This window comes from Macrobrachium rosenbergii, chromosome 8 (assembly GCF_040412425.1).
Source record: "Macrobrachium rosenbergii isolate ZJJX-2024 chromosome 8, ASM4041242v1, whole genome shotgun sequence".
Taxonomy (NCBI): domain Eukaryota; kingdom Metazoa; phylum Arthropoda; class Malacostraca; order Decapoda; family Palaemonidae; genus Macrobrachium; species Macrobrachium rosenbergii.
Genome location: NC_089748.1, coordinates 77,796,650 through 77,808,706, shown reverse-complemented (window position 1 = coordinate 77,808,706; position 12,057 = coordinate 77,796,650).

Genomic DNA, 12,057 nt, shown 5'->3' with positions numbered 1-12,057 from the left:
GAATTTTTATCTCATCGGTGCATCTTTTAGATCTTATCGTATGAGAGAGAGAGAGAGAGAGAGAGAGAGAGAGAGAGAGAGAGAGAGAGAGAGAGCCATGATGTACATAGATTACAGGTCTTCATGAAAATCGTTCAGTGATGCTTCGCCTCCCAGTGATGGATGAGATGCTTAACGAAAATTAATTAAAAAGTGCCCCTTCGGAACATATCATGCCAGGGGGATATAGATGAAATCTAAGGAAATAAGGACGAGAAAAAATAATGAATGCAGTGCACGAAGGAGAGAGAAAAATATGAATAAACCAAATCAAACTGAGGGAGAAATAGATGGATAAAGAGTGATGGAGAAGGACATTAACACTGAATAAAAGATGTGAAGGAAATATTTGTACTTCTGGTGGGGATGTGGGAAATATTCGAAAAAAAGGGATAAAAAAGAGCGTAAAAAGAATCAACCAGACAATGGAGTTGTATGACCATGGATGAATAAATTAGGCATATGAAGTAGCAAGGATTGATGAATAATGCTCATAAAAACAGAGGGTAATAAAAAAATGATAAAAACCATTTAAACTGTATAACAGCCATAATGAAAAAAAAACAACTACAATAGCAAACAGATGTTGACAAGAGACAGAATTTAACTACAAGGTAAACGTAGACAAAAGTCGGAATTAAATAAAAAATAATAAATGGAGAAAAGGAATGATTAATGAGTAAAGCAGATGACGGAAAATGTGATAATAAAACAGACGGTGAAGCAGAAAATGTAACATGTGAATAAAGTAACAACAATACCATAGGATATAGAAGAGACGGATAAAAAGTAATATACGAAAAATAAAGGTAAAACTGAAAAAATCAAACAATGAACAAAAGAAGTAATCGAAATAAGAAAGAGACCACATAAAGTGAAAGGAAAAAAGGAAAATAGCTAGACGAGGAATACATGATTAAAGTAAACGCAAAAAAATGAAGGCTCAGATTAATATAACAGATAAGATAAGAAAACACTGATATGAAAATGGAGCGAAAAATTATAGGAGACTAAGGAGGGAGGAGAAGATTAATAAGGGGACTAGGAAAAAAATATAAATATGAACATAGACTAAACGCTATTAGTATGATGAAAATATAAGTCTGAGAGAGAGAGAGAGAGAGAGAGAGAGAGAGAGCTTGCCATCTAGGAACATTTTCATAACGATACAGAAATTTCAAAATGGCATTTTGTTCCCATAAGGCTAGCTTTAAGGCTAGAATAAAAGAACAGAATAAAAAAAACTGTAAGTTAATTCTATTAAATCATAAATAGCTTCTAAATAGGGATGGATAGCTAGACAGAGAAATATAAAGGAAATACAAAATTAGGAAAATATATTCGAAAAACCGATGGCAAATCACTATGAAAATGCCTCACCAAACTTGTTACACAAGACGAGATAAAATGAGATAAACAGTTTGTGTGTGTGTGTGTGTGTGTGTGTGTGTGAGAGAGAGAGAGAGAGAGAGAGAGAGAGAGAGAGAGAGATCAGTCCATCACTATCTACGATGAGATCTGATGGATGGTTTTCTGATGCTGGGAGGATAAGATGATCTTTACCTAGATACACGGCAAGTGCCGTTGTTCTCCTTAAGAGGAATGAAATGTGTGTGTGTGTGTGTGTGTGTGTGTGTGTGTGTGTGTGTGTGTGTGTGTGAGAGAGAGAGAGAGAGAGAGAGAGAGAGAGAGAGAGAGAGAGAGAGAGCAAAGAAATATACCTAACATCAAAACATGAAAAAGCATTAGAATACATGAAAGCCATAAAATCATGAAGGTTTCAACATAAGTTATTAAGGAATGTAGGAGAATGCAGGTGAACAAATAAAAAGAAAAAAAATTAGCAAAGGCATAAAAATAAAAAAGGTATAAAACCGAAGTAAGAACAGGGATGAAGAGTAGGAATTAAAAATGGAAAAGTGAATACTCGAAATTAATGGTCAGCAATGGGCTTAATAAATACGTGCTGAATTAATTGCAGAAAAGGCAATTCAGGAAAAACTGTCCAGGGTAGGACTCCAGCAAACAAGAACTAAGAAGTTAGATTTGATAAAAACAGGATACATAAAAATAGCGCATAAAAACAAAACGACCATCATGATGGGATTTTGGATTGAAAGAGCAAAAAACCTAATAATGAGTAAAAAAAAAAAAAAAAAAACAGTACGGAAGGCAGGAATTGGGGAAACATAAGGTGATAATGGAAAGGAGGAAGAGAGGCCAAGAAGAGCAGGAGGTGGATGGGACTGAAGGGCGAGGCACGGCGCCAGAAAGACAGGAAATAACACCGAGGACGGAGGAGTCGTGAGATCTAATGGAATTGTGGGTGGGTGTGGCGAGTTTCCACAGGTGGGCTGGAGGGTATGTTTCGGATTCAGTCTATTCAGCAAAACAAAACAAAATAACGAATTCAATAGGTAAATAGATGAAGAAATAAACTAGTCAGTGATACGCATTTCTTCTGACTGATATTAGTTAACAAACAGTTGTGACACAATAACAGTAATAAGCACCATCATTATTATTACACTGAATTATGAATTAATAGTGGCAAAACATTGCTGCTTCGTTCGTCTGAATAATTCATGACGGAGTTTTAACATCCCATGACTCAGCCAACATCCGAGCAAAACGTAAAATAATCTGCCGAGCTTCACTTTGAGAGTTCCTCGGGATGTGGCTTAGTGTACCATAACTTCAGTACAAGGTTTGCTCATGAACAGGGAACCGTTTGATATTGAGCTTACACCATCTTAAGAAGTATAATAGATCTATGCTTGGTATAAACAATCGATTTTACATTTTCAGAGAGCATTCTTCTCGAGAATTTTATCTGTAAGCAAGAGGAAGAATGCAATGATAATACGGGGTATGTCCCTAACGGACACTTCGTGTATATAAGGATTGTCACAGAACTCTGGGAACGCCAAGGAAGACGATGAATGCCAGTGTTATTGTGCATAATTCGGCCCGGAATTAAGAGTCTTAGTGATGTGCCTACTATGCCTGCTCACGCTCCGAAGATAAAATATAGAGTTCCAAAGTCTTTATGGTTTGTTGAGAAAAGCCACCGTTGCGTGGGTAGGTGGCCGATAAAGGTAGTAGATTGTAAATCTATGCATGGGATTGTTCTCTCTATCCAGGCTGTGTAGTTTAAATTTAAGACGTCAGGCTGCAATCCTGAAAATGTGATTATACCTTAGCTTATAAGGTTTAAGAGATTTGTACTCTTGTTGGGAACTTTGAAGGCTACTAGTTTAATTAACTTAAAACCTTAGAATTGAATGACTTACATGATTAACTGAAGTTTGTTAATATCCATATACGACAAACTTCATTCCATATACGACAAAGCGGAGACGCTGCATTGGGCAACGTCTACAGTAGTACTGATAGGAGCAAAAGTGCGAGATCCGGGAAAAACAGTGGATTACTGATTTTTTTTTTTTTTTTGCCCCATCAAAAATATGAAGAGAAATAACGTATATTGCAAGTATCGAATATTTTTTTATCAAGAAAAAATTAATCCCGCATACAAAACGAAATGCTGCTACCAGACGATATGGTCACTTACATAGCAATGCGTTAGGTACTTTCCAACAATATATTTTACAGAAATGCTTCTGATGATATTATTAGCTAAGCAGTCATGAAATAATCTGAAAGATTAAGCAAAACCCTGAAGGAGTATCCGGAAGCGAAAGTGATCGAACATTTCTCAGAAGTATGGAATAAATCTTGAGTTCCCAGAAATTAACAGCTAACCGAAAACCTTGACGTAATTTACGTTCGTTACTGAGACACAGCACTGATGGGAAAAGTGGGCCTAAGCCTGAGGTTGGCTACCTCTCATCATTCTTACGAATTATCATAAAACTTTCAAGTCCAGGTGTTTCAGACATAAGTCATCACTGTCACGGTAACTTAACAAACTAAATCAAATAGTAGTTGCTTTCAGAAGGAAAATATTTGTAAATTTACCTCAATTTTGCAACCGCGCAACCTTTAAACTTGGATATCAAGTAGGACGCATATGAATCTTTAGTCCACGATTATAGGAAAGGAAAGAAGAAAATCATGATCGTAACAAAACGCACACATTCACAAATGGCAGCTGAATGCTGTAGAATCGATCATGTATTGAACAATCGTGCTGTTTCAATGTGAAGGGGTTTAGTTCATAGCTAAAGTAGCAACAGTAAAGCAGACACATACGACAGGAATTAAAATAGCTTGCCCTTTATATTTGGTAAGGGAATAAAATGACATCCCATCCATACTACGGATGTTCATACATTCAATAACAACATTAAGACTAATTACCCTACCACACACTGATAACATCCCATATAATAGCAAAATTATTATTATTATTATTATATTATTCTCCGCTCCTAATGGGTTATATCCTATATATCCTATCGTTATTACTCAAATTAAACTTTTATTCTACTCAGGAATCTAACCTTGAATAACTGCGCCAATTTAAAGATCGAACCTTCAAACTGAAAACACAACAGGGCTATGAAGGGGAACTCCAACAAACTCCCTCTAAAACCCCACCACAGAACAAGGGGAAAAACACACACAAAACTACGCTTCTTTCGACAAAAAACACGAAGTGGATTGATTTCAACCGTTTTGTTCAAACACCTCAAGCTAAGTTCTGGTGAATAAACGTTTGGTAGCGGATTTCCGTTTGTTCAGGAATTAACTTATTAGTCTTAAAATTGCATATAGGCTAAAAGAAAAATTCTAACGAAAAATAAGCTGAACAATTACATGGATTATTTGAGCTTTCTGTTGATTTTGGTAGCCATGCATCGAGCACATGAGCATTACTGTATAATAGATATTCATCGTGTAATTGATTAAATGAAAAAATACCAAGGTACATAAAAATTATTATCCTATTACCCTTTTCGGTCAAAATGGCTAGTGAAGAAACTGTTCCAGATGGTTGCTCTTTTAAAGGGGAGAAAGTGAATTAAGTAAAGTATAAAATACAAGAAAAACGCAACTAGCTTTAGAGCTAAAATGTGCTGCTGATGAGGCCTCTGTATAATTCAGACTTGATTCACGAACGTCACACTGACTGAACCCTCGCTTTACTTTGAAGCTGAAATTCCTTCTTAGATGAAACCGGTAAAATTAAAAACAATGAAAAGACAATTTTGAATGGCTTCATTAATGTTATTGGATACCCCGTGGTTTTCATAGCAAGTGAATAAACTGGAAAAAATAAAGACAACTGTTATTTGATAACCATTTTCGAAAATGAATGAAGGCGAAAGAAACTAATCAAAATTACCGGCAAAGAGCGTCAGTGTTTAATGTAAAGTTACGTCTCTGCAGTAAAATCGCCATTAAGCCGTCACATCCACGATAAAAATAAATAGCTAAAAAATGTTTTTAATGAGGTCCTTAAAAGGAAACTCTCGCATAAAAACGGGGAGAGGTAAAGGCGTGCTTGACTTACCCAAAGGAAAGGAACATTCCTTTCGAGTCCAGTGAAACGAAAACAGATCGCATAATATTCAGGAATTTTAGGACTCTAGTAAGAATCCAAAAGGTGCCCTTCAGAGAGTCCGTCGGTTTCAGGTGCACTTCTTTCCCGCTTCAGTTTCCTGGAGCTGGACTTTGATGTTCAAGATGACTCGGTAATTTTTTAGTCATTGCAGAAACAACAAATACTAAAAAATTTCTCGAGTACTTTTTTTTTTATGGATCTGTCAAACAGGAACATCCTACGGCATTCAGTGACATACACAGCATTTGTAACCAAATTTCAATCATCAGCATAGCTACCGGCAAGCTATATTGAACGTAATAGTTAGTCAAACCTACACATAGTAAGTGAAATTTTTCTTCTTCTGGTGTAATATATAATTGCACTCTTTTAAATAGCATTCTAAAATAATTTAAAAGCAAATAATTCGCCCCTTTATCAATAAGATCCCCGTTTATTATTATTATTTTGTACATTGTAAAAAATTATTTAAGACTAATCCATTAGATGCAGCTTCTGTTTACGAATTATTCCAACATATGTTTCAGAAGAAAATTTTTACGCATGGTATCTTCGCTGAATGAAGTCACATTAGTTTTCCCAGATCATTCTCCGTCATTTTCTAAATTTATCGAGTCAAATTCTTTCTAAAATCTATTTTTTTTTTTGTATATGTAGCACTGACAGGTTCCCATAATTCTTTCATCACCATCAAGCTTTACTCTAAAGTAACGACAATTGCTTTGCGCACTGTTTTTCAAATTTCTTCAGCGAAATTTAGCTACCAATTCAGCTATCTATTGCTATGACATCACACAACAGATTTTTTCTCCCTGTACACATTAAGGATTGTATCAAATGGACGAAAAAAGATCGATTATGTTATGCATTACTCATCTCTCTTGCACGAGTATTATCCAAAAACAATTTTTTAATGCACCCAAAGAGATTATTTGCTCATTGTACATGCATATATGCGCACACACACAGCCGCGCACACACACATATATATAATCTGGCAGTATCCGGTAGTCTATGAATATAATATAAAAATATATATGTATGAATATACTGTTTTCTGTATTTAATAATCATCTATCCGTTTCCTTTAGAGACAACGAGCTTCGTTTAGCATCACCGCAATCTGCATTTACGGAAATAAAAAAAAAAAAAGAAGTGACGATACTCTTACCCTGAATATTTCTTATCTTTGAGGAAGATCCAAAATGAACCCTCCCTATTTGCAGCCTGGCAATATTGGGACAGTGACGTTATCGACTGCGTGATGGGAAATGCATCGCACCCTTTTGGATCCGATCTGTCAAAATCAAGTACCCAGAGCAAGCGCATAAGTAAATGAAACAAATAATGAACATTCTAGCTGGATGCATAAGAAAATTTGGACATTAGAAATAAGAATTCGGCAATAATAAAGTTTATAACTCATACATGGAAAAAAAAAGTCTATTAAAATGGCGGAAGCAGAATACAGCTATGGGGACAAAAAATAATATTTAAAAATTAACTAGGATGGCTCAAGAGGGACAATATGCAACCTCGCCCCCCAACTTCACACCATGTCTGCCACGGTATGTTGCTACTTGGTGATGGCAACGTATCTACTGATTAGGAAGGTATATTCACGAGATATTAGGATTTCGTTTGCATAAGGCTGTCGCTTTAAAAAGAAAGTGCTGCCATTTTCAATTATGTAGCCATTCGCAGTCTATTCATTCCAGTCACGTACTCTCAACCAGGCGTGTCATCTCTATTTCCGGAGTGACAGTTCCGTCTTTAGATATGTTGGAGAAGATGCGTGACTCTTGATTCAGACCGAGGAGTTACTCGAGCTTTTTTCTCATTTAGGCTTTATATATATATATATATATATATATATATATATATATATATAGTATATATATATACAGTATATAGTTTATATAATTATATATTTATATATATATATATATATATATATATATATATATATATATATATATTTATTTATATATATATATATATATATATATATATATATATATTTATATATATATATATATATATATATATATATATATTTATTTATATATATAGATATATATATATATATATATATATATATATATATATATATATATATATATATATATAGTATATATATATACAGTATATAGTATATATATATATATATATATATATATATATATATATATATATATATATATATATATATATATATATATATATATATATACATATAGTATATATATATATATATATATATATATATATATATATATATATATATATATATATATATATAGTATATATATATATATATATATATATATATATATATATATATATATATATATATATATATATATATATATATATATATTATATATTATTGGGGTGCTAGTTACCTTTCTCATAATTTTTATTAAGAAACGAGCTTGTTAGCATGCGCTAACCCGGCGCTGCTGTTCCCCTACCCTCCAAATCCCTACCTACCCCTCCCCACCCAGGGCGGACAAACAGGTTTGCAGGAGGATAGTGGATATCTCCCCTACCTGGGCCCCCCCCCCGGGAGGACAAACCGGTTTGCAGGGGGTGGGTGGCTGTGTCATGTCTCCCCTAGTGTCACCTGGGGAGAGGACAAACAAGATCCATTCGGATTTTATTATTATACATAGATAAGCCATCGGAGATGGAGATGAAGGTTTAGATTGGAACACCGACAGTAACTTTTTACTTTTAACCAGGAAAACACCACAAGATTACAAAGCCTGCATAATAGAATGCATCACATAACTACACAGACGGGACCAAAAATGAATCCAAAAACCAAAGGAATGTGGACAGAGAGCGCACAAATGGAAGAAATGACACTGGAAGTAGATAAAATCAGAGGTGAAATATTTCAAATATTTAGGAACAATGGTATCCAGTGCAAGTTCACTTGAGTTGGAATTTAGTGATCGACTACAATATACAAACCAAATAATAGGCAGGCTGAATAACATTTTGCAATCTAGCAGACGAGAATTGCATACGAAAGTCTAGTACGATATCTATTGTTTACGGAAATGAATCGTGGTATGAATGAAACCATATATAAAAGGTCGAGTTAATTGGAAGAACTAAGGGGGAACGTTACGGAGGTTCCTTAAGCAGATGAGATAATGATGGAAAGGAGTTGGAGAAGGCTTGGATTTGTCCTATTTAAAACGCCAGACGGCATACGGATGAGAATTATAAGAATCGAGCGTGCTTTGGAGGCGACGATGATCATGATTAAATATATTTTTGTGGCTTTCTGGCTGCAGGACCCCACCCCCCCCCCACAAAAAGTGGGTCACAGATAGGTGCCAGCAAATTAACATAAAAGCGAACGCTTCTAAAGTCTGCAATATGAGTGCCTTTTCCGCCCGCATAGTGTATGTGTGCGTACATATATATATATATATATATATATATATATATATATATATATATATATATATATATATATATATATATATATATATATATATATATATATATATATATATATATATATACATATATGTATGTATGTATATATATATAAATATATATATATATGGAGTTAGTCTGCACTCACGAGTGTGTGGACGTGGGTGTTTTTCCGAGAGAAATGCGTTAACAATTTTAAAATCTGCTGCTGCAAAGAGTATTTGTTTTTAGTCTATTCGTAGGAAATCTAGGATTTGCATGATAAAAGCAATCTGCAGGATTCAGTCAAAAATATTATTTAATGACTTAGAACGATTTTCTATTGACGTGACCTTTTATCAATAACAATTATAATCCAAATGATTTGAGAGAAGGCATGTGATGTGACTTCGCAATTCTATACAAAATCATCTTGTGAAAGTAGTTTATAATACACTAACAACACTTCAATGTCAAAACTGTTAATTGCATCCTGAATGGTTTACCTAAGGGAGTTTGTAGACGTCATCCATATATTCTTAAAATGCGTAAGACTAATTTTTGAAAATGGCGACGAGTTCGCAGTTCTACCTACATAAACAAAGTTTGAAAGATTGAGAAATTACGAGAGTAAAAGCTTGTGCCTTTATAAAGCAATTCATCACAGTGACAGCAGCAAAGAACCAACCCTAATTACCGTGTAGCTCCCAGGCGACATAGGAAACTGGTCTTCTCCGACTACAATCCGCATTTTGCTCCACATGCTTTTCTTGGTCTCCCTCGGCTTTCTCCAAGGGCTTTCGAATCATACTACTTTAAGAAACTGAGCCTCTTACTTACGCCAACATTTTGGGTGTTCGGGTTATTTCAAACTAGTTTTAAAGCTATCCCATAGTTCAAAATACTTAACCTTCTCAAAAAAAAAAAAAAAATTAGGTGCATTGTTGTTCCGAATACACGTTACTAAATATTTATGTTGGATTTATTCATACGTAACTGAATTAGTTGCTCTCATATTTGCGGGGTTCACTTTTATCTTCCTTTTCAATCGCAATGAATCAAAGGCAACTAGTTTGGTCATGGCAGTATGGCGCCCTTACCTTATCTCTCCTCTTCACTGCAAGCAGTTTAATCTGATTCTCTTCTGTGAGTATCATATATATTACAGTTCTATTCGTTCTAGGTAAGGAAACGTTACTTACGACAACCAACAGCCCCAGGCAATTCCTGACACCGTAAGGCTACTGGTCCCCCACACTGACTTCTCAGCTTTCTCAGATCAACGGCTGCTTTGTTTGCCTACACTACGTAGCTTTGGAGCTCTTTTCCCACTTTCGATCTCCTGACTATAATTCTGTTCTTTAGGGATCAATTCTAACGTTCCCGCCGCAGATTTATCGCAAATAATTTTTCTGGATTTCTTTGTTCATCTGCTTGGTAAGGAAATTTTACTGCTCATACCAGTGCCCTTTGCATACATACACACTCGCACACCACACACATACAGTACACAAACACAAACACAGTATATATATATATATATTATATATATATATATATATATATATATATATATACATATATATATATATATATATATATATATATATATATATATATATATATATATATATATATATATATATATATATATATATACATCCTATAACACGAATCACCAACCATTTTACTTCTATTTTAAACCTAATTATTTCTGATTTCACATAACTTTATGTAAACATTAGAACAAAACAGAAAAGAAAAAGTCCAGTAGAGTAAGAATATATATTTCATTTCATTTTACATAGTCGTGTTCACTAACGTTCTCACGCCAAACAAAAGAAATGGAAATTAGAAACTGATAGGGCAAAATATTCCAACGAGAGCTGGTGCTCTATTTCCTCTCTTTCTTCACCTGCTTCTAAAAATATATTCCTCATTTAGACTGGTAACGGTATTAAAGCTATGCTAATAAATCTATCTTATATAATTTACGTAAAGATTTTAATGTGAACATTTTACATCAAGCAAATACAATAGCTTACTGACCGTTAACGTTCTTATTCACGACGAATTTACGCAGCGATGGAATTACAAACACCAGAACTATAAAACAAAGATATGTAAGATATTAACAAAGATAATACTCAGTACTTCCGTATTATGAAGATATATCTTTTATCAAAACTATACACAAAAGGTTTTACTTTATGAAATTTAATTTTATGGCAGGAATGCACCGCCATTAAAAGACTAACTTGCTACACAGCGATGTCCATATTTGAAAAAGACGCATTTCAATATGTTATGCGCACAGTATCTATATTATTCATGAAACACAGAGGAATGTTAAGAGTTCCATGTTTCAAAAGAGAATGGAATGAAATAATAATACAAAAAAGTCGGCTGTACTTAGCGACTTCCAAGCTGAACATTACCGTAATCTGTTAAAGGGAAGCCAAACATATTTACATATTTGTAGGAACGTATGACATAAAGCTCATGATATGACAAGACACATCGCCGAATCACCGAATACTGAAGACAATTTGAGTCGACGTTTTGCAACGAAAACAGTCAACGCTAGTTAAGTTAACGTCCACGATATGTATTTGTACACAGTTCTTTGTCTTAGGGGCTAAACAGTCGTGTAATGAAATAAATTCTCAAAGTCATTAAGCTAATTTTCTCCACATATTTAGCAGAAAAAAAGAGCTCATTTGCATCTGTGATACTACACAAACATCGATATGCCATTCCGTTCTGCTGACCAGTGATTGAAAACATGCTTCAACCACTTCCTAGAAGCATCTGTGTGACTGAGTACGAATAACGTGATTCTTGATGCTCTCACTCACGTCCTCAGGCTTGATTTCATTAAGGGGATTTCACGCCTTACGCCCGATTTGAAGTGAGCGGTAATATCTATAATTAACAACGAACAGCATGATTTAATGGTTACGTGACATGTGCGATTCAAGTTTTACTTTTAAAATGTTCTTTTTAAGGTTGAGGATTAGGATTTCATGACTGAAGAACTGAAGGAAATACTG